This window comes from Triticum aestivum, chromosome 6B (genome assembly GCF_018294505.1).
Source record: "Triticum aestivum cultivar Chinese Spring chromosome 6B, IWGSC CS RefSeq v2.1, whole genome shotgun sequence".
NCBI lineage: Eukaryota > Viridiplantae > Streptophyta > Magnoliopsida > Poales > Poaceae > Triticum > Triticum aestivum.
The window spans coordinates 98,094,378-98,120,431 of NC_057810.1; the positions used below are offsets into that span (position 1 = coordinate 98,094,378).

The 26,054-nt window shown below is 46.3% G+C and overlaps 1 pseudogene; it reads right to left on the reverse strand.

Moving 5' to 3' along the window:
* Positions 1-5,908: 5,908 nt before the first annotated feature.
* Positions 5,909-20,392, reverse strand: LOC123135996 (polyubiquitin-like; annotated as a pseudogene).
* Positions 20,393-26,054: the final 5,662 nt, after the last annotated feature.

A 26,054-nucleotide genomic window follows, 5' to 3' on the forward strand; every position in this document is an offset into this window, starting at 1 on the left:
CTCCCACCAGCCCCTCCCACCGGTTTTTCTCTTTTCTTGTCTAACCGGCAATACCCAACGTATTTATGGTAATCAATCATAATTAATCCACGTATAGTAATAAATCAATCCAGGTATGGTAAGGTCATAACTCAGGAAATTTTGAATATGGTAATTATATGGTAATAAATTTAAATTACCCCAAAGGCTATCAATCCAGGTATGGTAAGGCCATAACTCGGGAAATATCGAATATGGTAATAAATTTAAATTACCACCAGGTATGGTAAGGCTATCCACGTATAGTAATAAATCATATAGTAGTAAATCATAATTAATCCACGTATAGTAATAAATCAATCCAGGTATGGTAAGGTCATAACTCAGGAAATTTTAAATATGGTAATTATATGGTAATAAATTTAAATTACCCCAAAGGCTATCAATCCAGGTATGATAAGGCTATAACTCGGGAAATATCGAATATGGTAATAAATTTAAATTACCACCAGGTATGGTAAGGCTATTGATCCAGGTATGGCACGCCCTCACCTGATCACCTATCACAATCTCCAGCCCCACGCACGCACCAAAGAACCCACCCGGCATCAAAGGCAGCTCCTCTCGATCCCCTCGAGTAAATGCCACCGCCGTTGTGCGATCTTCGTGACACAAACGCCATCGCCGCCTCCTTCCCACCTACGGCGTCCCCCACGTCCATGGTGACGGCGCTCGCGTCCTACACTGACCCTCCGCCTCATATAGGTTGGTCGTTGATGGAGTGGGATGTGCTGCTGCGGTTTGGGGAGGCGCAATCACGATCTGGTTGGGATCTCAGTGTGGACTCGTTCTCTGCGATGAAGGATGGAGCTGCCTCCCTGGCAAATGGGATCGGAGGAAGGGGCTCTACGTCGTGAATGTCGGCGAGGCAGCGGCCGAAGGCGAGCCCGACGGTGAGCACGGGTGTTCGTCCCATGAAATAGGCGGCCACGGAGGGCGGATCTGAGGCCACCCCAATCGCCGGTGGCCCTTCCTCCCATCGCTCATCGCCTCCATTCTCTCTCTCCTCTAAATCTTTGTCGCCCCTGCCTGGTTCTGGCCGATGCCATCCGGCTCTCGCATCGACCACCACTAGCACGGCTGCGGACGAGGCGCAACCGCAGCCGCCGCCGCCGCCATCCTCATCCACCTCCTCCACCATCCTTCCCAGCCGTCGTCGGGGGCACCCGCCATCTGCGCTCTAGCCCACCCGCTCCCTCCTATCCCCCCCCTGCCTGCCAGCCCCGTGATCCATCGCACAGATGGCAGGTACTACAGCGACCTCCTCCCCAGTGGATCCGGCCTTCTCTGATGGAGATCCATCCTGGGCACCGCCTTATTCTCATGTGTGCACGTCTATATCAATGTCTCATTCCACATCACTTTGCAAGGTATGTGCTTGATTGTTCCAAACTGGATCGATGGATTGTGCAAGGTACTTTGGGTGTCGTCATTGACGGCAATTGTCACGCCATGCTACCATCGGAGGGGTCCCTCATCGATGATTAGGGTCTTCCGAACTGCACGAGCTCCATTGAGAAGGTCATTAAATAAAAGGTTATATTGGAGTGTACTATAGGGCCTTTTGCACTTTAATATGACTAATAATTTGCCTTAATATCACAGATTGTATTACTACCTTCCTAAGTGAATGACATTCAAGAAGGTCATTAAATAAAACCAAGAAATCCTTCTGGTATTGGAGTGTGGAAAGTTGAGACTATAAAACCAAAAGGTTATATTTACGTTTATTAGAGAAGGTTCTTTACTTTTTATAGGAAAACACAAAATGTTGCAATGTAGAGTCTAGGTGGTGGGCCTCCTTGATCCACTTGGTGGATGAGGGCGACTCCGGTCCTGGCACCCATAGTGCCAGTGATCCAAAAATCATAGGGCCTGGATATAGCTCTAGCAGACGTATGCGGCTTGCGCATCGAGCTTGGTCGTCTCGAGCATGGAGATAGGCGAGTTGTAGACCAAGAGCTGGTACAGAGATAGGCGAGTTGTAGACAAGAGCTGGTGGACAGCAAGAAACGCATGCACACCAAAGAACAAATCTGAGTCACATGCCTACTTCTATTGGTTTCTAAAAAGAGCGGCTAGCTTAGATCTTAGACCAGTCGGTCACTGTCGAGGTCGCCAAGGTGATCTTACAGCACCGCCGTGGGGATTTCTCATGATTTTATGTAGGCAAGCCGCAAGCGGTGGTGGTGATTGGCTGGGTGGTGTCGCTGCCTTGGGAAGAGACGAAGTGATGGTAAAAGTAAGCAGGATCCGATGATTCTTCTGTGGGGATAGCCAAAGTCAAGATGTCGACTACAGACTCGTCGCAGACTTGCAGTGAACCTGGATGCGGCGAGCCTGATTTGTGGATCGATGGCGGGTCTTGACTTTGTTAGGCTGGGATTGGATGGTTGCGGAGGGTGGTGTGCTTGGTTGGGTTTCCATGGAAGAATGTGACCTCCTCGTGGATCTGGTCATGCCCATCCTAGAGAACATTGTGTCCCTAGCTCCCTCGAGGAGCAAGGACAGTGCAAGCGGCAGCAGGGGGTAGGGGTAGATGTGGGGAGGGATGTCGGCGGCTGCTCGAGGTCATCATGATGAAACCCTTGACATCCCATCTTTATCAATGGAAGTGGAAGAGCACGAAGTCGAGATTGGATAGGAGTTTTGAGTTCTTTTTGGCACCGATCGGTTCCCCACTTTAAAGATGTATTTTTTTTGCGTGCGAGCAAACAGTGGGTTGATTCTAAAAGGGATAGTCACTTTTCAACAGAAGTGCATGACGGACCAAAAATATGACCTCATTTTATTCGTTCGATAGATATCGTATTATTCGTTGTTGTTCGTTCGGTGAAATTTCCTAATATTTGATTGTCATGTTTCTAATTAGAGCACCCCATAATCACCCAATATGAGGGGATGATAAATGAAAGATACTGATTATAAATTTTGAAGAGGCCGTGGCAACGCACGGGCGTTATACTAGTCTAAGGTAGTCGCAAGTCTAAGAGCCTACACATTACAAATGTGCTGCTCATGGTCAAATTCGCAGGCCAAAAGAGAAGTCGAGTGACTAAAGATCTCCTTCAGGAGCATGCAATTGTCTCCCAGCTGCTTCGTGGCGTGTAGATCTTGAATGACTCTTAGGCATCACAAGGCTCCATCGTGTTTGGGTCTATCACCCATCGATGCACAACCACGGATGCGCCAAGAAAGCAACCTTTCCTAATTTCACTATGATTAATCTCCATGGTCATGCTGGGCTTAGTCGCAAATATAAGGGTGAGGATGACCCCTCCTAGCAAATTTCTATACGTCGCATTCTGCGGCAGATTGCCACTATTTCACACGGGCTAGTGACTGATTGAACTGTGTTGTACAAGCCGGTTTTTGGAACCTTTTGAAAGGTTCCTAGCCGGTTTGGGAAACCTTCTAAAGGGTCCCTCATTCTTTTTTCCATTTTTTTGGTTTTTTCTTTTAATTTTTTTCAAGTTTATTTTAAAAATTTAAAAAATTTAAAAATGTCTTGTTGTAAAAAACAGAAATACAAAATGTTCGTGTTTTTCAAAAATATTGAGGAATTTCCAAAATTGTTCATGTTTCTCAAAAAAATTTGGAATAAATAAAATCTCTTATTTGTAAAATTTGTTCACAAATTCAAAAAGAACGCGTTTTCAAAAAAGTGTTTGCCTTTCGCAAAACTTATTCAAATTTTTTAAATTGTTTGGTATTTTTCCAAGAAATGTTCGGTATCGTGTTAGGGAAACCCAGTCGCTACAGTATGAAACCCGAGTCGCTACACGCAAACACTTTATGTGACTCGTGGGCCAGCCCAGGCAAGCGACCTATGCGCATTTGCTTGACAATCTACCGTAGCGAGCGGCACATAAGCCATAAGGGCTCCCGCCCCCTCCCCCTCCTATCAAGCCCCTTACAAGCATGTGGTTTAAAAAAACACCTTAAAACGGAGCACAAGCCCTCCCACCGGCAAAGGCCGGGATACACCACACCTCCATTGCCCTAAGGCCAGAGAAGATGAAGCAGATGGGCGGCGGCGCCTACAAGAGGCGGAGAAACCCTAGTCACCGGAGGACTTTCTTGTGGAGGAAGAAAAAGTGGTCGGTCATACTAGCTAGTTTTAGGATTATTATTTATAACCAGCGCAACCATTTTTTTATAAAGGGCGTTTTTATTAACTCAGATTATAGCTTCTAGTAGCCAGCGCAACATAATTCAACAAATGCAATTCACATGATTCTACGATATTCAAATCATTGATACCATCTTCAGACCACAAACAACCTCACACCATAGAGGTTTTGGGTATATCCGGAGTTTCTACACCCTGGCCCAAATGCTCCCGAGTGAACAGTACATTCAAAAAAATAGGAAATAAATCTAAAAAAATTCTGAATATTTTTTGGTAAAATTTACGGAAAAACTAACGCCCACATGTGTGGGCGTTTGCAGATCGCCCACACGCCTCCATCACCACTCATTTTGCCACGTATGAATAGATGACATCAGCAGAAATCTTTTTGGTTTTTGGCTTAAAAATGGTTTATCTCCTAAATAAAAAAGCAAACTAAAAATCCATTTTCATCATTAAATCCGTCTCAACGAGATCTTCAAAACTAAACCCTATGTTGATATGTTTCGATGATTTTTTTGCCCAGAAGTTGCCATGATGTTTACACTATAGTTGCCATAGTGCTTAAACTAAAGTTGCCATGTGGCAATTTTAGTTTGTAGATCATGATAATTTTAGTTTTTTGATGATGGCAATTCTAGTACTTTGACCATGAAAATATATTTTTTATTGAACCATGGCAATTTTCAGTGCATGTATCATGACAATTTTAGTTTATGGTGCATGGTAAGTCTAGTTTTTTAATTCTCCGTTTTATAATATGTTAAAATTTACTTTTAAATGTAAAAGAAAATAGCTGAAACATATCATGACAACTTCAGTGTAAATATCATGGTAATTCATGTGCAATAGACATGACAATTTTTAACAAAAAAAAATTCGCCGAAATATATCGATATGAGATCTAGTTTCAAAGATCTCATCGCGAGAGATTTAATGGTGAAAACGGATCTTCAATCGGATTTTTCATTTAAGAGTTAAAATATTTTAAAAACTGAAAATTCGAAAAGATTCTCGCATTCATGCATGCGATGACGTGGCAATCTATTTGCATTAGAGACGTGTGGTGCATCTTCTTTTCTGCCACACGTGTGGCAGTTATCGACGTCCAAAATTTAAGGTTTGGAGTGTATGCAAAAAATTATCACGAAATGGCGTGGCGAAAAAACAAAAATGTTGCTCAAAATGTTATTTTCAGACACATTTTGGAGCTCTGATTTTTTTTTTCACGACTCTCACCAATGTGATTTCATGATAAAATTTTGCATGCACAAAACATATTTCTTGAAGTATACCAAAAAAAAGATTTTTTTGAAATTTTTTCCTATTCTTTCATTTCACTGTTCACAACAAGAGCATTTGAGCCCGGGTGTACAAAGGTACTTTCGATATCATAGGGACAAATAGCAACAGGAAACAAAGAAAATTCTGCAAGTATTCATCCACGTTTCCCCTTTCTTTTGTTTTGAATATAATCTTTTAAAAAAAAATCTATTCCTGCTTTTTTATTCTCCTCCACAGATTTTATCTTACAACACAATAGAACTTTGAATCTAATTCACAACAAGTTCTCTTTTTCTTATTGCAGTACATCTTATATAAGATTTGGTATCGAATTGGAAAATTCCTAACTTAATTTTTTCAAGCTCAGGCCAAGTTATGTAACAGTTCTAAGCCTGACCAGAAGACAAGATCTCTTGCTGTTTCTTCAGAAGAAAACCCAGAACACAAAGACAGTTAAATGCTAGAATTTTCTCAATACTTAATGACCAGTTCAAGAATCTGCAGTAGTAGCAGCACAGGTATGGCACAAACGATAGAATTACACACGATATAAAGGGTTCACTTATTCATCACGTTTTCATCATCCAAACTCAAAGCCACATCACATCATAAGTTTGTAAACACAAACAAACATAACAGAGATAGAAACACGACAGAATTGGAGTACACCGATGACACCAGACCTGTGAACCCAGAGACGGAAACAGCGCCATGAGCAGGCACTTAATGGCCACCACGCAGGCGGAGCACCAGGTGAAGGGTAGACTCCTTCTGGATGTTGTAGTCTGCCAGGGTGCGGCCGTCCTCGAGCTGCTTGCCGGCGAAGATCAGACGCTGCTGGTCCGGGGGAATGCCCTCCTTGTCCTGGATCTTTGCCTTCACGTTGTCGATGGTGTCCGAGGACTCCCACCTCCAAGGTGATGGTCTTGCCCGTCAGGGTCTTGACGAAGATCTGCATGCCTCCACGGAGCCTGAGCACCAGGTGGAGGGTGGACTCCTTCTGGATGTTGTAGTCGGCCAGGGTGCGGCCATCCTCGAGCTGCTTGCCGGCGAAGATGAGGCGCTGCTGGTCCGGAGGGATGCCTTCCTTGTCGTGGATCTTTGCCTTCACATTGTCAATGGTGTCCGAGGACTCCACCTCCAAGGTGATGGTCTTACCGGTGAGGGTCTTCACGAAAATCTGCATGCCTCCACGAAGCCGGAGCACCAGGTGGAGGGTGGACTCCTTCTGGATGTTGTAGTCAGCCAGGGTGCGGCCATCCTCGAGCTGCTTGCCGGCAAAGATGAGGCGCTGCTGGTCCGGGGGGATGCCCTCCTTGTCCTGGATCTTGGCCTTCACATTGTCGATGGTGTCCGAGGACTCCACCTCAAGGGTGATGGTCTTGCCAGTGAGGGTCTTGACGAAGATCTGCATGCCTCCACGGAGGCGGAGCACCAGGTGGAGGGTGGACTCCTTCTGGATGTTGTAGTCAGCCAGGGTGCAGCCATCCTCAAGCTGCTTGCCGGCAAAGATGAGGCGCTGCTGGTCCGGAGGGATTCCCTCCTTGTCCTGGATCTTGGCCTTGACATTGTCGATCGTGTCAAACGACTCGACCTCAAGGGTGATGGTCTTGCCGGTGAGGGTCTTCACAAAGATCTGCATCTGTAAATACAAAGTAAAGTAAACCCTGAGTAAGGATGTCACATCCCTAGCTGCTGGTAGTGCTCTAGGCTAGCTTCATGTGTGCATCATGTCTATATTTTTGAAACTTGAATTGAGGAATTTTGAAAGCCTCAAAAACTTAATTAAAAGCAGGGCAAAGATCCCTAGAAATCTCATTCTATGTTCCAAGATGTCCTTTTGCAATGTTTGAGAATTTTGGCAAGAGCTATATATCAAACCAAAATTTAGGAACATTTTTAAGGAATTATTTTTGGGACTTTGAATTTAAATCATTAGTTATTTGAATTTGAATTATATTCATATAATTAGAATATAATTTCAAATACCCCTGAAATATTTTATGAGCTTTTGGAAAAGTCCATCTAGCAAAATAAAAATATTCAGAGGAGTTTTGGCATTGTTTGAATTGTTTTAAAATTCAAAACAATGGCAAAAGATATTAATAAAAGAAAAACAGAACAGAAATATAAAACAAAAGAGCAGAAGACTTACCTGGTAGCCCACCAGCAGCCCAACCACTTACCTGGCGCCACCAACCGGCCCAGCCGGCCCAGCCCATCTCCACTCCCTCCCCTGTCGTCTTCCTCCCTGCTAGGAGGACGGGCACGCGCCCGGCGCGCGAGGCCACGCGCCCCGGCCACCTCCTGCTTCCCCGGCCCTCCTAGACGACGCCACGGAGACGCCCCCGACCCCTCGACCCTCTCTCACTCTCCCGTGTCTCTCCCTCCGTCCCTATCCTCCTCTGCTCCCTCTCTCTCGCCCGGACCGAACGGAGCCGCCGCCACCGACGAGCTCCCTCGCGGCCACCGCCACCCCCTCTCCTCCCCGACGCGCTCCCGAGCTCCGCCGGTCCTCCCTCGTCCTCCTCGTCGTCTCACGCGACCAGAAGAGCCCCTGGATGCCGCTAGCCTCGCCGTTTCCCTCCTCGGCCACCGAGGATCGCCGTCGTCAAATTCGTCGCCGTTCGGCCTTCCCCGAGCTCGCCGTCCACCTCTACGGGATCCACGTGAGCTCCTCCGTCGTTTCCCCCTCTCCCCTGACTCGTTTTCTTCCTCTAACACCGACAACCGTCGGAGCCGAGAGCTCTTCGCCGCCGGCCATGTCGCCGCCGTAGCCACGGTTGCCTAGAGCTGCAACCGAGCACGCAGCCGTGCTCAGTGCACCCCCAGGAGGCCATAGCACCCATCCGCACCCTCTGTTGTGCTCCCTAACACCGACTCCGAGCTCACCCGAACTCCGGCCGCCGCAAAAGCTGCCGCCGTCGTCGATTTAGCCCACTCCATCGCGAGTTGTTGCCTCCGTTGGATGCGCAAGACTCCTAGCTTTCCGTAGCCGCAAACCGCGTCCAAAACCACCGCCCGAAGCTCAAATCCGAGCCGCGCCACCGTCTCGGGCCTCGCCGGCGTCGAGTCGCCGGCGGGATTGACCCCGCTGACTCAGTTGACCACGGGTGGGCCCAGTTTGACCCCTTGGGTCAATGACAGGTGGGGCCCAGCCCTCCCAGTTAATTAGGATTAGTACTAATTAAATTTAGTTAAACTAATTACACTGACATATGGGTCCCACAGGTCAGATTTGACCTGGACAACGCCTGTTGACTTGCTGACGTCACCGTGAAGTCATGCTGATGCAATAATAGGTTTTCTGGATTTAATTTAATTCAGGAAATTCCAGAAAATTGAATAAACTTCTAAAAATCATAGAAATTCAACCGTAACTCCAAATTAAATAAATTATATATGAAAAATTATCAAAAAAATTCAAGGAATCCATCTGTACCATTTTCATGCATGTTACAACAACTTATAGCTGCTGTTTAGGACAATTCAATTAAATGGCATTTAAATAATCACATGTGGAGTTTGAATTTGAACCTAGGGTTCAAACCAACTCCATTTAACTTGCTGCTAGTTGCATTATCTCAAATCACATCATATTGCCATGTCACATTCATGCATCATATTGTCGCATTGCATTGATTGTGTTCTTCCTTGTTTGCCGGTAATTGTCCCCTCTCGATAGACGTGTACCGGCGATGTGATCGATGACACCGATGAAGAGCTATATTATCTTCAGAAGTGCCAGGCAAGCAAAAACCCCTTGTTCATTCCGATAAAATCCCACTCTCTCGCTCCTGCTCTCTTTTACTGCATTAGGACAACAACGACATATTTGTTACTTGCTGCGGTAGCTGAACCCCTTTATCCTTTGCATGACCTGTCATTGCCACAGTAAATAGATGAAACCCACTAGCATGAGTAGGAGTTGTTTGAGCCCTGATGTGCCTACTCATTCATGCTTGTTTGTCATGCCTGCTACTGCTTAGAGTTGAGTCAGGTCTGATTCATCGGGGATGAATCAGAGGCGTGTGAACATGTCCTACTGTGTGTGAGCTAAGTGTGTGAACACGATTTGGTAAAGGTAGCGGTGAGAGGCCATGTAGGAGTACATGGTGGGTTGTCTCATTGCAGCCGTCCTCAGGAACTGAGTTCTGTGTTTGTGATCCATGACCAGCTACTACCACACATTGGAATGCTTAAGTGCCCCTCTCGACTTATTAATCAACTTGATCTCTGTCCAGGAGTTGCAACTAGTTTCTGGTGTTTGTAGGTAGTGTTAGTAGTCTACCAAGTGGCACCCGGTACAGGTGGGCTTGGGACAGACTAGGCACAATGGCCCGGTGTACCAAGCAGCACCCGGATGGTGGGCTTGGGAACCCTGCACACATCGTTTGGGGCCGTGAGCGACACCCCGGCCGGATCTCCTTGCGGATGGAACCCGAATAGGCGATAAACCTGGACTAGAGACTTGTTCGGTTAGTCAGGTCGTGGCCGACTCCCTCGCCCGACTTCCGCTTGAAGGTTGCCGAGGTACATGACGTGTACAGGGCGGTAAGTGGCGAGAGCGTGTGTGAAGAAGTACACCCCTGCAGGGTTATCATTATCTATTCGAATAGCCGGATTCCTTGGATATGGAAACTTGGACCCCTTGCATAGTTCATAGACAAGTGAAAGTGGATACTCTAAAATACGCAAGATAAGCGTGAGTGCTATGGATGGCGTTCTCGTAGGGAGACGGGAGCGGATCCATAGTGGTGTATTGATATGGTGAATATGTGGACTCGTGTGCGCCACCTCAAAAGAGTTACCTGCAGTCGTAGTTCAGGATAGCCACCGAGTCAAAGCTGGCTTGCTGCAGTTAAACCCCACCATCCCCTTTGTTGATAATGATGCATTTGTAGTTAGTTCTGATGTAAGTCTTGCTGGGTACATTTGTACTCACGTTTGCCTATTTTATATTTTTGCAGAGAGACTTCAGTCTCACTAGTAGTTCCACTTGGACTTCGACGTTTAGCTTGTTACCTCAGCTACGATCTTGTGCCCTCGGCAGGATCTGGTAGATAGTCAGGCTTCTCAGCCCTTTTCATTTATAGATGTCTGTACTCAGACATGATAGCTTCCGCTTGTGCTTTGCCTTGTATGCTCTGAATGTTGGGTCATGAGACCCATGTTTGTAATATCTCGCTCCTTGGAGCCTATTGAATAAATACTTGAGTTGTAGAGTCATGTTGTGATGCCATGTTGTACTTGCACATATCGAGCATATTGTGTGTATGTTATTGAAATGCTTGGTATGTGTGGGATCTGACTATCTAGTTGTTTATCTTTAGTAGCATCTCTTACCGGGAAATGTCTCCTAGTGTTTCCACTGAGCCATGGTAGCTTGCTACTGCTCCGGAACACTTAGGCTGGCCGGCATGTGTCCTTCTTCGTTCCTGTGTCTATCCCTTCGGGGAAATGTCACGCGATGAATACCGGAGTCCTGTTAGCCCCCTACAGCCCGGTTCACCGGAGTCCTGCTAGCCCAGTGCTACAGCCTGGATTCACTCGCTGATGACCGACACGTTCGATGCTGGGTCATGGATGCCTGTCCTTGTAAGTTTGTGCCACTTTGGGTTTACGACTAGCCATGTCCGCCCGGACTCCTTATCATATGGATGCTAGCGACACTATCATATACGTGTGCCAAAAGGCGCAAACGGTCCCGGGCAAAGGTAAGGCGACACCCGTGGGAATACCGTGCGTGAGGCCGCAAAGTGATATGAGGTGTTACATGCTAGATCGATGTGGCATTGAGTCGGGGTCCTAACAGCGTTGGTATCAGAGCTTGACTGCCTGTAGGATTACCAAGCCAAACTGGTCGAAGTTGAGTCTAGAAATTGTTTAGTTATATAAGGGAATTGATTGTGGGATGGAACGTAAGGCTCTTTTTACTCCTTATACCTTATGCCCTTCTGATCTGAGTCATCTTATCTTTCATACGGGGTTAAGGAACTAGGTCTTCTCATCTATCTATCAGGATGACGTGTTACTAATCCGTAGACTTATAGGATTGATGGATTTAAGCCTCAGTTCAGCTCCTACTATCTTTTGTGTGTTAACTATTGATATTGAAACCTTGATATTGTGCTTCTGAGTGGCTATGCCACCATTTTTGTAGCATGTCTCTAATCTTTTCAAGCATTTATAGCCGTTATGCTGTCCGAGTCATCCCAGGTTTCTAAATAGTCTGATGCATTTGCAAATCCCTTCCTCTTGTTCCCGATGTGCCTTTGGTCAGATTAATCACACAAATCAGTGAGTTGAGGTACTTTACTGCCTCGACCTTTATGTTGGAGTTATTATTATGACCCTAGGTGTCTCAGGGGATCATCTAGTAATTTAGCTATGCTTTGTGTCCCAGTGTGATGATTCTGGCCATCATTCTCGTAAGCATCCCGTGATGCCACTTAGTTAGTAGGCATTTCACTTCTGGGTTTTGAACCCGAGATTCACCCTACTTACTTCATGTTGATAGTAATTGCTAGCTCCCTTAGGTTATTAGTAACCTTTGCGATAGTCCTTGAAGTCCGTGGTATCTTCTTCTTCCAAATACCATGAACTACTTATGGCAGAAGTTCCTCGTTGAACTGAACGATCACAACCAGAGTGCTCTTGATGAGTTCTCCATTATATATTGTGGCTCTGCCAGTTCTACCTTTCTGAATGGGTTATCCGGAAGAAATATGTTGAACTTCGTTCGACATGCTACACCATGCATCCACAACTCAGAAAATCGTATGTTCCTTTGAGTTGTCCCTCTTTAGTTGTCTTCTGACCCTCGTCTATCAATTGATAGTCAAGATTATGTGTGCATTCGTTCATCGATGCCTATTACTCTTGTGGTCTGTCAAGCCATTCTATCCCAGAATGACTAGGAGAAACAAACTCCAGTACCTCATCCATTTCTAGGATTGGGTCAAAGCAGTCGTACTCCATAGATCAAATTGCTAATCCAGCTTTGTTCTGCTCTACCTTGGAGTGTTATCATCTTTTATATCGGGATTGTTATAGGAATTGCACACCATCCTATGAACTCTTGGTACAGTAATACTTCTTGCCATCATTGTTCATTCCTCGGTTCCTGTGTTATTGTAACCGGAATGCCGACAAATGAATCATGGCATGTGAAATCAATACTGCTAGCAACTCTGTTGCTTGGTAGTTAAATGGACGATAATTTCATTCTTAGCATGTTGGTTCTTGAATCATCATTCTAAGACTGTTCGTGCTACCTAGTCCTTATTTCCGGTGCACTCTTCGATCAATGAGTTAGGATTATTCAAACCCTTGCTCTGTTGATCATATCGTCTTGCCCTGAAAAGCAAGATTGTTCTCGAGCTTAGTAACATATCGGTGGTTCGTGATTTTCCGTATATCTTCTCGGAAGTATTACCAGGTTGTCACCTAACCGCTATGTTGAATTCGTGATCAAGTTGGGTTATTCCTATAAACCACCCCTTCTCCAAGAATCTGTGTGGGATACCCCTGAGCTAGTTGGTCAAGCTAAACAACAACTTGGAGAGTTGGAAGATAAAAGCTTGTCCGACTTAGTTTATGTTAAGGGATATCTTTTTGTGTGTGTGTGTTGAAGAAAGATGATATCTTCATCAATTGGTCCTTGTGATCAGTTGTTGGATTTATTATCTTACCCAAGCCTTTGATTGAGTATGGGCTATCGTCAAATCAAATCAGAACCAACGATGTTCGTAATGTTGTCTTACTCGTGGCTGTCCCTCGAGCATACACCATTATATCTTTGGTCTGACCAATGCTATCACCGTGTTCACTTAACTATGGAATTCCTTTTAAAAGGGAACCCGGATGAATTGTTGTTGAGCCCATTGACAACATCCTTATCTCCTCCATGATTTTGTTGAACATTAAGCTAATGTTGAAAACTTGTGTAAGCATTTTCTTCATGCCCCGTTCATGAAGTATATGTTTGGATGAAAGAAGTGACTTCCTTTGATTCACGTGCATTTGATGTAAGTTGCCGTCGTGAATTTGAGAAGGTTTGTTTTTGCTCCTCTGGAATCATCCCAAGTCAGTCATGCATGTGCGAAGTATTCTATGGTCTGATAGACTGATCATCCTCATTCCATATGTATCCCTAGCACACCAAGCCACTGATTGATTTGTTCAAGGAAAAGGAGTTGCTGTGCAAATACTAGTTCATGCACAAGATTCCTATATCCTCAATGATGGTTCCCTACCAGAACTCGGTAGTGTTTTATTATAAGACTACCATGTGATCATGTTTGTCTGGGACAGCATGTTCACACGTGTGTAGCAGAACCAGCTCATGTTTTGGAGCTTGCTATCGTAGTTCATTTCCCGAGAATCTCGCAACGTCATCTCGTCGAATCGTGTTGCAAACTTTCGTTTTTCTTCCTAGACTCGATGAGTCTGGAATATCCTGACACCAACCAGATCTGAATCTCAGGCAGATATGATGGTTGGAACATTTCCCCAAGAACTATAATATTGGTCCCTCGATAACTGGTAAAGTGGATGTCGTGGCCAGCACCACCCAGCCAAAAGACCTATTATTGTAGTATCTTGATTGAAGAAGTTGGCCACCTCCCCATAAGGATTTCGTAGGATTTACCTCCCTAGTTGTTCCTTATGGATTTTTGTGTTTCCGAAGTCCGACCTTTACTTGATGTTCTAGATATCAGACCATTTCTATGAATGGGTTACACTAGCACATCAAGGAGAACATTAGAAGCGGAGTGCTAAATGTCTCTCGGTCGATAATCCAGATTTTATTTCCTTGTCCCCGCCAAAGGTGAAATCTGAGAAAGTGTTATCTTTCTTTGCATCTGCATCATCCATCATCATTCATCATGGTAGCAAGTTGTGTTGCCAGGATCCTTGACACGGATATTGGTAAAATCTTGATGATTATGGAAATGCTCAAGTTCTTGAGAGCACGCACAAGCGTTAGGTGTTACCATCGGCACTAACTAGGTTTGCTCTCAACTTCCTCGGTTATGCTATAACTTCTCAAACAGTGGATTCACTCTCTATTGTTGGGTTCTTCCCCAGTTACCAGAATCATTCCCAGCATTTGCATTTTGTTCCCAGCTTGCACCGCCAATGTGCCATTCTACCATGGGTCTCTTCCATTTCTGGTGGTAAGCAAATTCATCCATTACCTTGTCTTCAACAAGGTAATCCACATCATCCAAGTCCGAGTATGCCATTCTACCGACCCCCTCCAACGATCGCTCGAAAATTGCCTTAGGCTAGTTTAAAGAGTTTCAATGATCTCTGAATCAAAGGTAATTCTTTTTGCCACTTAAGGGGATATATCTACGAGTCACGGCTCCTAAGGTGTCTCGTTGTGGTATCATGGCAATTCAATTCCTCGCTATGTTGACAACCGATCACCACATTCTTAAGTCTAGAATTGTTGTCTACCTAGCGAGCCCTCGTCATCTGTTTCACTCCATCCCTCTAGATGTGTGCTTCGTCTCTCAGCTAAAGAGAGGTTGCTATGTCTCATTCCGTGAGTTAATCCTGGGTTGTTCGATCTTCGAGAAGATCGACCCTTCTAGAGTCTCCTTCTTCTCTCCATGTCATGTTGGCAGGATTTCTCAGAGCAAGACTTCAAGACAAGATGGTGATCGAATCAACGCTTTTATGAAGTGCACCCTGGATCGTGAAGATTGCGTTAGTTGCGTGCCCCTTCATCTTACCCTACGTTTGAATCTCGGGTCGAGATTCTTGTTTAGTGGGGGTGAGTTGTCACATCCCTAGCTGCTGGTAGTGCTCTAGGCTAGCTTCATGTGTGCATCATGTCTATATTTTTGAAACTTGAATTGAGGAATTTTGAAAGCCTCAAAAACTTAATTAAAAGCAGGGCAAAGATCCCTAGAAATCTCATTCTAGGTTCCAAGATGTCCTTTTGCAATGTTTGAGAATTTTGGCAAGAGCTATATATCAAACCAAAATTTAGGAACATTTTTAAGGAATTTTTTTGGGACTTTGAATTTAAATCATTAGTTATTTGAATTTGAATTATATTCATATAATTAGAATATAATTTCAAATACCCCTGAAATATTTTATGAGCTTTTGGAAAAGTCCATCTAGCAAAATAAAAATATTCAGAGGAGTTTTGGCATTGTTTGAATTGTTTTAAAATTCAAAACAATGGCAAAAGATATTAATAAAAGAAAAACAGAACAGAAATATAAAACAAAAGAGCAGAAGACTTACCTGGTAGCCCACCAGCAGCCCAGCCACTTACCTGGCGCCACCAACCGGCCCAGCCGGCCCAGCCCATCTCCACTCCCTCCCCTGTCGTCTTCCTCCCTGCTAGGAGGACGGGCACGCGCCCGGCGCGCGAGGCCACGCGCCCCGGCCACCTCCTGCCCTCCTAGACGACGCCACGGGGACGCCCCCGACCCCTCGACCCTCTCTCACTCTCCCGTGTCTCTCCCTCCGTCCCTATCCTCCTCTGCTCCCTCTCTCTCGCCCGGACCGAACGGAGCCGCCGCCACCGACGAGCTCCCTCGCGGCCACCGCCACCCCCTCTCCTCCCCGACGCGCTCCCGAGCTCCGCCGGTCCTCCCTCGTCCTCCTCGTCATCTCACGCGACCAAAAGAGCCCCTGGATGCCGCTAGCCTCGCCGTTTCCCTCCTCGGCCACCGAGGATCGCCGTCGTCAAATTCCTCGCCGTTCGGCCTTCCCCGAGCTCGCCGTCCACCTCTACGGGATCCACGTGAGCTCCTCCGTCGTTGCCCCCTCTCCCCTGACTCGTTTTCTTCCTCTAACACCGACAACCGTCGGAGCCGAGAGCTCTTCGCCGCCGGCCATGTCGCCGCCGTAGCCACGGTTGCCTAGAGCTGCAACCGAGCACGCAGCCGTGCTCAGTGCACCCCCAGGAGGCCATAGCACCCATCTGCACCCTCTGCTGTGCTCCCTAACGCCGACTCCGAGCTCACCCGGACTCCGGCCGATGCAAAAGTTGCCGCCGTCGTCGATTTAGCCCACTCCATCGCGAGTTGTTGCCTCCGTTGGATGCGCAAGACTCCTAGCTTTCCGTAGCCGCAAACCGCGTCCAAAACCACCGCCCGAAGCTCAAATCCGAGCCGCGCCACTGTCTCGGGCCTCGCCGGCGTCGAGTCGCCGGCGGGATTGACCCCGCTGACTCAGTTGACCACGGGTGGGCCCAGTTTGACCCCTTGGGTCAATGACAGGTGGGGCCCAGCCCTCCCAGTTAATTAGGATTAGTACTAATTAAATTTAGTTAAACTAATTACACTGACATATGGGTCCCACAGGTCAGATTTGACCTGGACAACGCCCGTTGACTTGCTGACGTCACCGTGAAGTCATGCCGACGCAATAATAGGTTTTCTGGATTTAATTTAATTCAGGAAATTCCAGAAAATTGTATAAACTTCTAAAAATCATAGAAATTCAACCATAACTCCAAATTAAATAAATTATATATGAAAAATTATCAAAAAAATTCAAGGAATCCATCTGTACTATTTTCATGCATGTTAGAACAACTTATAGCTGCTGTTTAGGACAATTCAATTAAATGGCATTTAAATAATCACATGTGGAGTTTGAATTTGAACCTAGGGTTCAAACCAACTCCATTTAACTTGCTGCTAGTTGCATTAGCTCAAATCACATCATATTGCCATGTCACATTCATGCATCATATTGTCGCATTGCATTGATTGTGTTCTTCCTTGTTTGCCGGTAATTGTCCCCTCTCGATAGACGTGTACCGGCGATGTGATCGATGACACCGATGAAGAGCTATATTATCTTCAGAAGTGCCAGGCAAGCAAAACCCCCTTGTTCATTCCGATAAAATCCCACTCTCTCGCTCCTGCTCTCTTTTACTGCATTAGGACAACAACGACATATTTGTTACTTGCTGCGGTAGCTGAACCCCTTTATCCTTTGCATGACCTGTCATTGCCACAGTAAATAGATGAAACCCACTAGCATGAGTAGGAGTTGTTTGAGCCCTGATGTGCCTACTCATTCATGCTTGTTTGTCATGCCTGCTACTGCTTAGAGTTGAGTCAGGTCTGATTCATCGGGGATGAATCAGAGGCGTGTGAACATGTCCTACTGTGTGTGAGCTAAGTGTGTGAACACGATTTGGTAAAGGTAGCGGTGAGAGGCCATGTAGGAGTACATGGTGGGTTGTCTCATTGCAGCTGTCCTCAGGAACTGAGTTCTGTGTTTGTGATCCATGACCAGCTACTACCACACATTGGAATGCTTAAGTGCCCCTCTCGACTTATTAATCAACTTGATCTCTGTTCAGGAGTTGCAACTAGTTTCTGGTGTTTGTAGGTAGTGTTAGTAGTCTACCAAGTGGCACCCGGTACAGGTGGGCTTGGGACAGACTAGGCACAATGGCCCGGTGTACCAAGCAGCACCCGGATGGTGGGCTTGGGAACCCTGCACACATCGTTTGGGGCCGTGAGCGACACCCCGGCCGGATCTCCTTGCGGATGGAACCCGAATAGGCGATAAACCTGGACTAGAGACTTGTTCGGTTAGTCAGGTCGTGGCCGACTCCCTCGCCCGACTTCCGCTTGAAGGTTGCCGAGGTACATGACGTGTACAGGGCGGTAAGTGGCGAGAGCGTGTGTGAAGAAGTACACCCCTGCAGGGTTATCATTATCTATTCGAATAGCCGGATTCCTTGGATATGGAAACTTGGACCCCTTGCATAGTTCATAGACAAGTGAAAGTGGATACTCTAAAATACGCAAGATAAGCGTGAGTGCTATGGATGGCGTTCTCGTAGGGAGACGGGAGCGGATCCATAGTGGTGTATTGATATGGTGAATATGTGGACTCGTGTGCGCCACCTCAAAAGAGTTACTTGCAGTCGTAGTTCAGGATAGCCACCGAGTCAAAGCTGGCTTGCTGCAGTTAAACCCCACCATCCCCTTTGTTGATAATGATGCATTTGTAGTTAGTTTTGATGTAAGTCTTGCTGGGTACATTTGTACTCATGTTTGCCTATTTTATGTTTTTGCAGAGAGACTTCAGTCTCACTAGTAGTTCCGCTTGGACTTCGACGTTTAGCTTGTTACCTCAGCTACGATCTTGTGCCCTCGGCAGGATCTGGTAGATAGTCAGGCTTCTCAGCCTTTTTCATTTATAGATGTCTGTACTCAGACATGATAGCTTCCGCTTGTGCTTTGCCTTGTATGCTCTGAATGTTGGGTCATGAGACCCATGTTTGTAATATCTCGCTCCTCGGAGCCTATTGAATAAATAGTTGAGTTGTAGAGTCATGTTGTGATGCCATGTTGTACTTGCACATATCGAGCATATTGTGAGTATGTTATTGAAATGCTTGGTATGTGTGGGATCTGACTATCTAGTTGTTTATCTTTAGTAGCATCTCTTACCGGGAAATGTCTCCTAGTGTTTCCACTGAGCCATGGTAGCTTGCTACTGCTCCGGAACACTTAGGCTGGCCGGCATGTGTCCTTCTTCGTTCCTGTGTCTATCCCTTCGGGGAAATGTCACGCGATGAATACCGGAGTCCTGTTAGCCCCCTACAGCCCGGTTCACCGGAGTCCTGCTAGCCCAGTGCTACAGCCTGGATTCACTCGCTGATGACCGACACGTTCGATGCTGGGTCATGGATGCCTGTCCTTGTAAGTTTGTGCCACTTTGGGTTTACGACTAGCCATGTCCGCCCGGACTCCTTATCATATGGATGCTAGCGATACTATCATATACGTGTGCCAAAAGGCGCAAACGGTCCCGGGCAAAGGTAAGGCGACACCCGTGGGAATACCGTGCGTGAGGCCGCAAAGTGATATGAGGTGTTACATGCTAGATCGATGTGGCATTGAGTCGGGGTCCTGACAAAGGAGCAGTTAAATGGAAACATGAGGACATAAACAAAACAAGTACAGAGAGAGAGATAAAATCCTGGCTACGGATCAACAAACATCTCAATATGAATTTGAACAAACAGGCTTGGCACCATGATAATAGACTACACTAGCAAAAGCTAGCAGTCCTGATCTATCAGCACAATCTTTCCTAGCCCGTCGAGAAGGCCGGATGATCTAAACTCTAGCAGATATATGCTCAAGTTGGACGCAGCAATCTAGGAAGGTTTAGACGAATCAACAATAACAGTTTTGCTAAAGCACATCCAAGTTATCATTGAGCTCACCTTTTCTGATTTACTGGGTAAATTAGACGTGCAACAATAATAATATCACGAATTTCAGAGTAGAACCGGCAGGCAACTACGAGGCTGAACTATGAATAAGCTGGTAAATAAAACCGGAATCCGCGACTGTAGAAGAACCTAGCATAAACTTGGCAACAATCGTACGGGACCAACCAGCTACGCCTAGATGTGGCGAACCAACAACAGTAAGCAGATTTACTGGATAATCCATGCATAATCGCGGTCGGGATTTAACAAACAGCCGAGCAAAATCAACTTTAGGGCTAGACTACAAGAACGCGACACGCAAAATTGGAACAAACGTGCAGAATCAACAAAAGCTACACACATCTAGACGGACCGGATCAACAAGAAAACGACGGATCTCGGTGAATCGACGCGTGATCGAATCGACAGGAATCGATCAAGACATAATAGGTCTTCAGCCCGCAGATCTACCCAATAGAACCTAGAGCGAGCGGAATCGAAAGGCGGAGGGATCGGAAACCCGCGTACCTTGAAGGAGGATGAGAGGGCCTTGCCTTTCGATCGGTCGAGGATTTTCTCGGCGAGATCGCGGAGAGGGGATTGGATTGGTTTTGGTGGAGCGGAGAGGAGAGGGGGGCGGGGATTTTGTAGTCGGGGAGGGGAGGCCGGGTCAGACGGGAAGGGAGGAAGAGTCCGGCGAGCCTACGACACCGGTGACGTGTGGCGTGGGAGCAACCAACAGATAAGACTTTTTTCCCCATTTTGCTATATATTTTCTCGCTTTGTTTTTTACACAATATAAGAGCGTCTACAACCGTGGACATCAAATCCGACTCTTCAAACATCCGCGGACCTGCGCGTCCGCAAACACTGACCGGTTATGCCTTAAAATTTCATCTTTTCGTGTACCTCATATCTAGCACCTTATATTCATAGTATGAATGCAACTTAAGAGCTACTCTATGCGAACAAACAACACACAACGACTCGGGATTAAACGAATAACCAAATGCATATAAACGAACTGTACATCATCCAAAAGATCATTGGAGTTCATCACCGGACAAGTTCTTAACTTCAACAACTAAAAAAGGACAACAAACATAGGAGCAGGAGGGTCTTCACCACTTCGTCGCCGGGCCTTTCCCCTTCGGTCACCGGCAAGCTGTAGGCGTCCGCGGTTGGTGGAGGATCTTGGTCGTTGGAGGAGGATGTGGAGTTGTGGTCGTCGCCGTTGTTGGAGTCAGAATCGAAGAAGACGACCAACCCCTTCATCCGACGGACGGCCCTGTCCTGCTGCCGCTTCAACTGGCGAGCCGAGTCGTCTCCGCCACTGACTCCTTCGCCTCGCGCTCCCACTGCTCTATGGCAAGCCGGAGTGCCTTTGCGTTCTTTCACCATAGGCGACAAGCGTCCATCTCCGTCGTCATGAGCGACCGACAGTAGACCCAAGCGAGGAGCCGCTCGTCCTCGTCAGGCTCCGTCAGCGTCCCGCAACGGCGAAGCACGGACTGCTCCGCCGCGTCCCTCTTCCTTGCCCGCTGCCTCACGTGGGCGAGCAGTGCGCGCCTCAGATTCTAGAGTGCGCGTTCGGGCCGGCGGTGTTGGGGATCGTAGCAGAAATTTAAATTTCTCTACGCATCACCAAGATCAATCTATGGAGTAATCTAGCAACGAGGGGAAGGAGAGTGCATCTACATGCCCTTGTAGATCGCTAAGCGGAAGCGTTCAAGTGAACGGGGTTGATGGAGTCGTACTCGTCGTGATCCAAATCACCGATGATCCTAGCGCCGAACGGACGGCACCTCCGCGTTCAACACTGAAAGTGCAACTATCCCTAGGTGGTTTTGGTAATTCATAACAACATATAGCTCATTGAGCTAATGCTACTCCAAGACTATTATTTCAGGAAAGCTCAATGAATGGCATGGCATGGATGATAAAAGTGGATCCCTCAAAATACTAAGGACAAAGGATTGGCTCAAGCTCAAAAGCTCAAGACTCTTCATTTTACATTTTAGTGATCCAAGATCACATTGAGTCTATAGGAAAAGCCAATACTATCAAGGAGGGATGAGGTGTTGCTTAATGAGCCTCTTGCTTCATGTGCTTAGTGATATGCTCCAAAACCCTCAACTACTTTTCCACATCCATAAATGACCTAAATCCAAAGCCAAAATCGGTCACACCGATTCTTCCTATCCGGCGCCACCGATTCCAAAAGTCATAGCCACTGCCACAAGCCCTAAGCAAATCGGTCTTACCGATAGGGATCTCGGTCTCACCGAGATGGGATTGTAATCTCTCTGTTTCCCTTCATAACGTTTCGGTCTAACCGAAGTGAGTGATCGGTCCCACCGAGATTGCAATGTAAACTCTCTGTTTCCTTTTAGTAACATTTCGGTCTCATCGAAAAGAGCAAATCGGTCCCACCGAGTTTACCTGACCAACTCTCTAGAAAACCTATTACCAAATTGGTCTCACCGAGTTTGTGTAATCGGTCTTACCGAGATTACGTTATGCCCTAACCCTAACCGAATCGGTCTCACCGAGATACATGTCAGTCCCACCGAAAATCACTAACGGTCACTAGGTTTACTAAATCGGTCCGACCGAGTTTAACGATTCGGTCCCACCGAGTTTGGTAAATTGTGTGTAACGGTTAGATTTTGTGTGGAGGCTATATATACCCCTCCACCTCCTCTTCATTCGTGGAGAGAGCCATCAGAACGAACCTACACTTCCAACTTACCATTTCTGAGAGAGAACCACCTACTCATGTGTTGAGGCCAAGATATTCCATTCCTACCATATGAATCTTGATCTCTAGCCTTCGCCAAGTTGCTTTCCACTCAAGTCTTCTTTCCACCAGATCCAGAACCTATGAGAGAGAGTTGAGTGTTGGGGAGACTATCATTTGAAGCACAAGAGCAAGGAGTTCATCATCAACGCACCATTTGTTACTTCTTGGAGAGTGGTGTCTCCTAGATTGGCTAGGTGTCACTTGGGAGCCTCCGACAAGATTGTGGAGTTGAACCAAGGAGTTTGTAAGGGCAAGGAGATCGCCTACTTCATGAAGATCTACCGCTAGTGAGGCAAGTCCTTCGTGGGCGACGGCCATGGTGGGATAGACAAGGTTGCTTCTTCGTGGACCCTTCGTGGGTGGAGCCCTCCGTGGACTCGCGCAGCCGTTAGCCTTCGTGGGTTGAAGTCTTCATCAACGTGGATGTACGATAGCACCACCTATCGGAACCACGCCAAAAACATCCGTGTCTCTAATTGCGTTTGAATCCTCCAAACCCTTCCCTTTACTTTCTTGCAAGTTGCAGGCTTTAATTTCTGCTGCCTATATACTCTTTGCATGCTTGCTTGAATTGTGTGATGATTACTTGACTTGTCCTAAAGTAACTAAAATCTGCCAAACTCTAAAATTGGGAAAAGGTTAAGTTTTTATTGGTCAAGTAGTCTAATCACCCCCCTCTAGACATACTTCAAAGTCCTACAAGTGGTATCAGAGCTTTGGTCTCCATTTGCTTTGATTTCCATAGCTTTTGGTGGTCACAGCCTTGGTTTCACAACCTAGGAGAGTATGGCGTCTAGCGAGGGAAATTATCACCGTAGAGGTCCTTACTTCGATGGTGCTAATTTTGCTAGTTGGAAGCATAAGATGAAAATGCATATTCTTGGACATAACCCCGCCGTTTGGGCAATTATTTGTATTGGCTTGCAAGGTGAATTTTTCGATGGGAGAGATCCGAACCATGAACCTAATGCGGAAGAATTGAAGATGCTGCAATACAACACTCAAGCTTGTGATATCTGAAGGAAATATGCCCTAGAGGCAATAATAAAGTTATTATTTATTTCCTTATTTCATGATAAATGTTTATTATTCATGCTAGAATTGTATTAACCGGAAACATGATACATGTGTGAATACATAGACAAACATAATGTCACTAGTATGCCTCTACTTGACTAGCTCATTAATCAAAGATGGTTATGTTTCCTAACCATAGACATGTGTTATCATTTGATTAACGGGATCACATCATTAGGAGAATGATGTGATTGACATGACCCATTCTGTTAGCCTAACACTTGATCGTTTAGTATGTTGCTATTGCTTTCTTCATGACTTATACATGTTCCTGTAACTATGAGATTATGCAACTCCCGTTTACCGGAGGAACACTTTGGGTGCTACCAAACGTCACAACATAACTGGGTGATTATAAAGGAGTACTACAGGTGTCTCCAATGGTACATGTTGGGTTGGCGTATTTCGAGATTAGGTTTTGTTACTCCGATTGTCGGAGAGGTATCTCTGGGCCCTCTCGGTAATGCACATCACTATAAGCCTTGCAAGCAATGTGACTAATGAGTTAGTTGCGGGATGATGCATTACGTAACGAGTAAAGAGACTTGCCGGTAACGAGATTGAACTAGGTATTGGATACCGACGATCGAATCTCGGGCAAGTAACATACCGATGACAAAGGGAACAACGTATGTTGTTATGCGGTTTGACTGATAAAGATCTTTGTAGAATATGTAGGAGCCAATATGGGCATCCAGGTTCCGCTATTGGTTATTGACCGAAAATAGTTCTAGGTCATGTCTACATAGTTCTCGAACCCATAGGGTCCGCACGCTTAAGGTTTCGATGACAGTTATATTATGAGTTTATGAGTTTTGATGTACCGAAGGAGTTCAGAGTCCCGGATGAGATCGGGGACATGACGAGGAGTCTCGAAATGGCCGAGACGTAAAGGTCGATATATTGGACGACTATATTCGGAGTTCGGAAAGGTTCCGGGTGATTCGGGTATTTTCGAGGGTACCGGGGAGTTACGGGAATACGAGGAAGAAGCATTGGGCCTCATGGGCCAAGTGGTGGAAGAGAGGAGGTAGGGTGCGCGGCCTCCCTAGCCCAAACCGAATTGGACTAGGGGGCCGGCCCCCCTTTCCTTCTTCTCCTCCCTCTCCTTCCTTCTCCTTCTCCTCCCCTTCCTTCCCTTCTCCTAGTAGGACTTGGAAAGAAGGGGGAATCCTACTTGGAGTAGGATTGCCCCCTTGGGCGCGCCTCCTCCTCCTTGGCTGGCCCTCCCCCCCTTGCTCCTTTATATACGGGGGCAGGGGGGCACCCCATAGACACACAAGTTGATCTACGGATCATTCCTTAGCCGTGTGCGGTGCCCCCCTCCACCATATTCCACCTCAGTCATATCGACGCAGAGTTTAGGCGAAGGCTTGTGCCGGTAGAACATCATCATCGTCACCACGCCGTCGTGCTGACGGAACTCATCTCCGGAGCTTCGCTGGATCAGAGGCCGGAGATCATCATCGAGCTGAACGTGTGCTGAACTCGGAGGCCCCGTACGTTCGGTGCTTGGATCGGTCAGATCGTGAAGACGTACGACTACATCAACCGCGTTGTGCTAACGCTTCCGCTTACGGTCTACGAGGGTACGTGGACATACACTCTCCCCTCTCGTTGCTATACCATCACCATGATCTTGCGTGTGCGTAGGATTTTTTTTGAAATTACTACGTTCCCCAACAGTGGTATCAGAGCCTAGGTTTTATGCGTTGATGTTATATGCACGAGTAGAAAACAAGTGAGTTGTGGGCGATACAAGTCATACTGCTTACTAGCATGTCATACTTTGGTTCGGCGGTATTGTGAGATGAAGCGGCCCGGACCGACATTACGCATACGCTTACGCGAGACTGGTTTCACCGTTACGAGCACTCGTACTTAAAGGTGGCTGGCGGGTGTCTGTCTCTCTCACTTTAGCTGAATCGAGTATGGCTACGCCCGGTCCTTGTGAAGGTTAAAACAGCACCAACTTGATGAACTATCATTGTGGTTTTAATGCGTAGGTAAGAACGGTTCTTGCTCAGCCCGTAGCAGCCACGTAAAATTTGCAACAACAAAGTAGAGGACGTCTAACTTGTTTTTGCAGGGCATGTTGTGATGTGATATGGTCAAGACGTGATAAGATATAAGTTGTTGTATGAGATGATCATGTTTTGTTGAAGTTATCGGTAACTGGCAGAAGCCCTATGGATGTCTCTTTGTTGCATAAGATGCAAGTGCCAAATAATTGCTTTACTTTATCACTATACGATAGCAATAGTTGCAAGAGCAATAGTTAGTGAGACAACCATGTGATGACACATTGATATAGATCAAGATGATGAAGATCATGGTGTCGTGCCGGTGAGATAGAGATCATGACAGTACTTTGGAGATGGAGATCAAAGGCGCAAGATGATCATGGCCATATCATGTCACATATTTTGATTGCATATGATGTTCATCTATTATACATCTTATTCTTGCTTTGATTGACGGTAGCATTTTAAGATGAT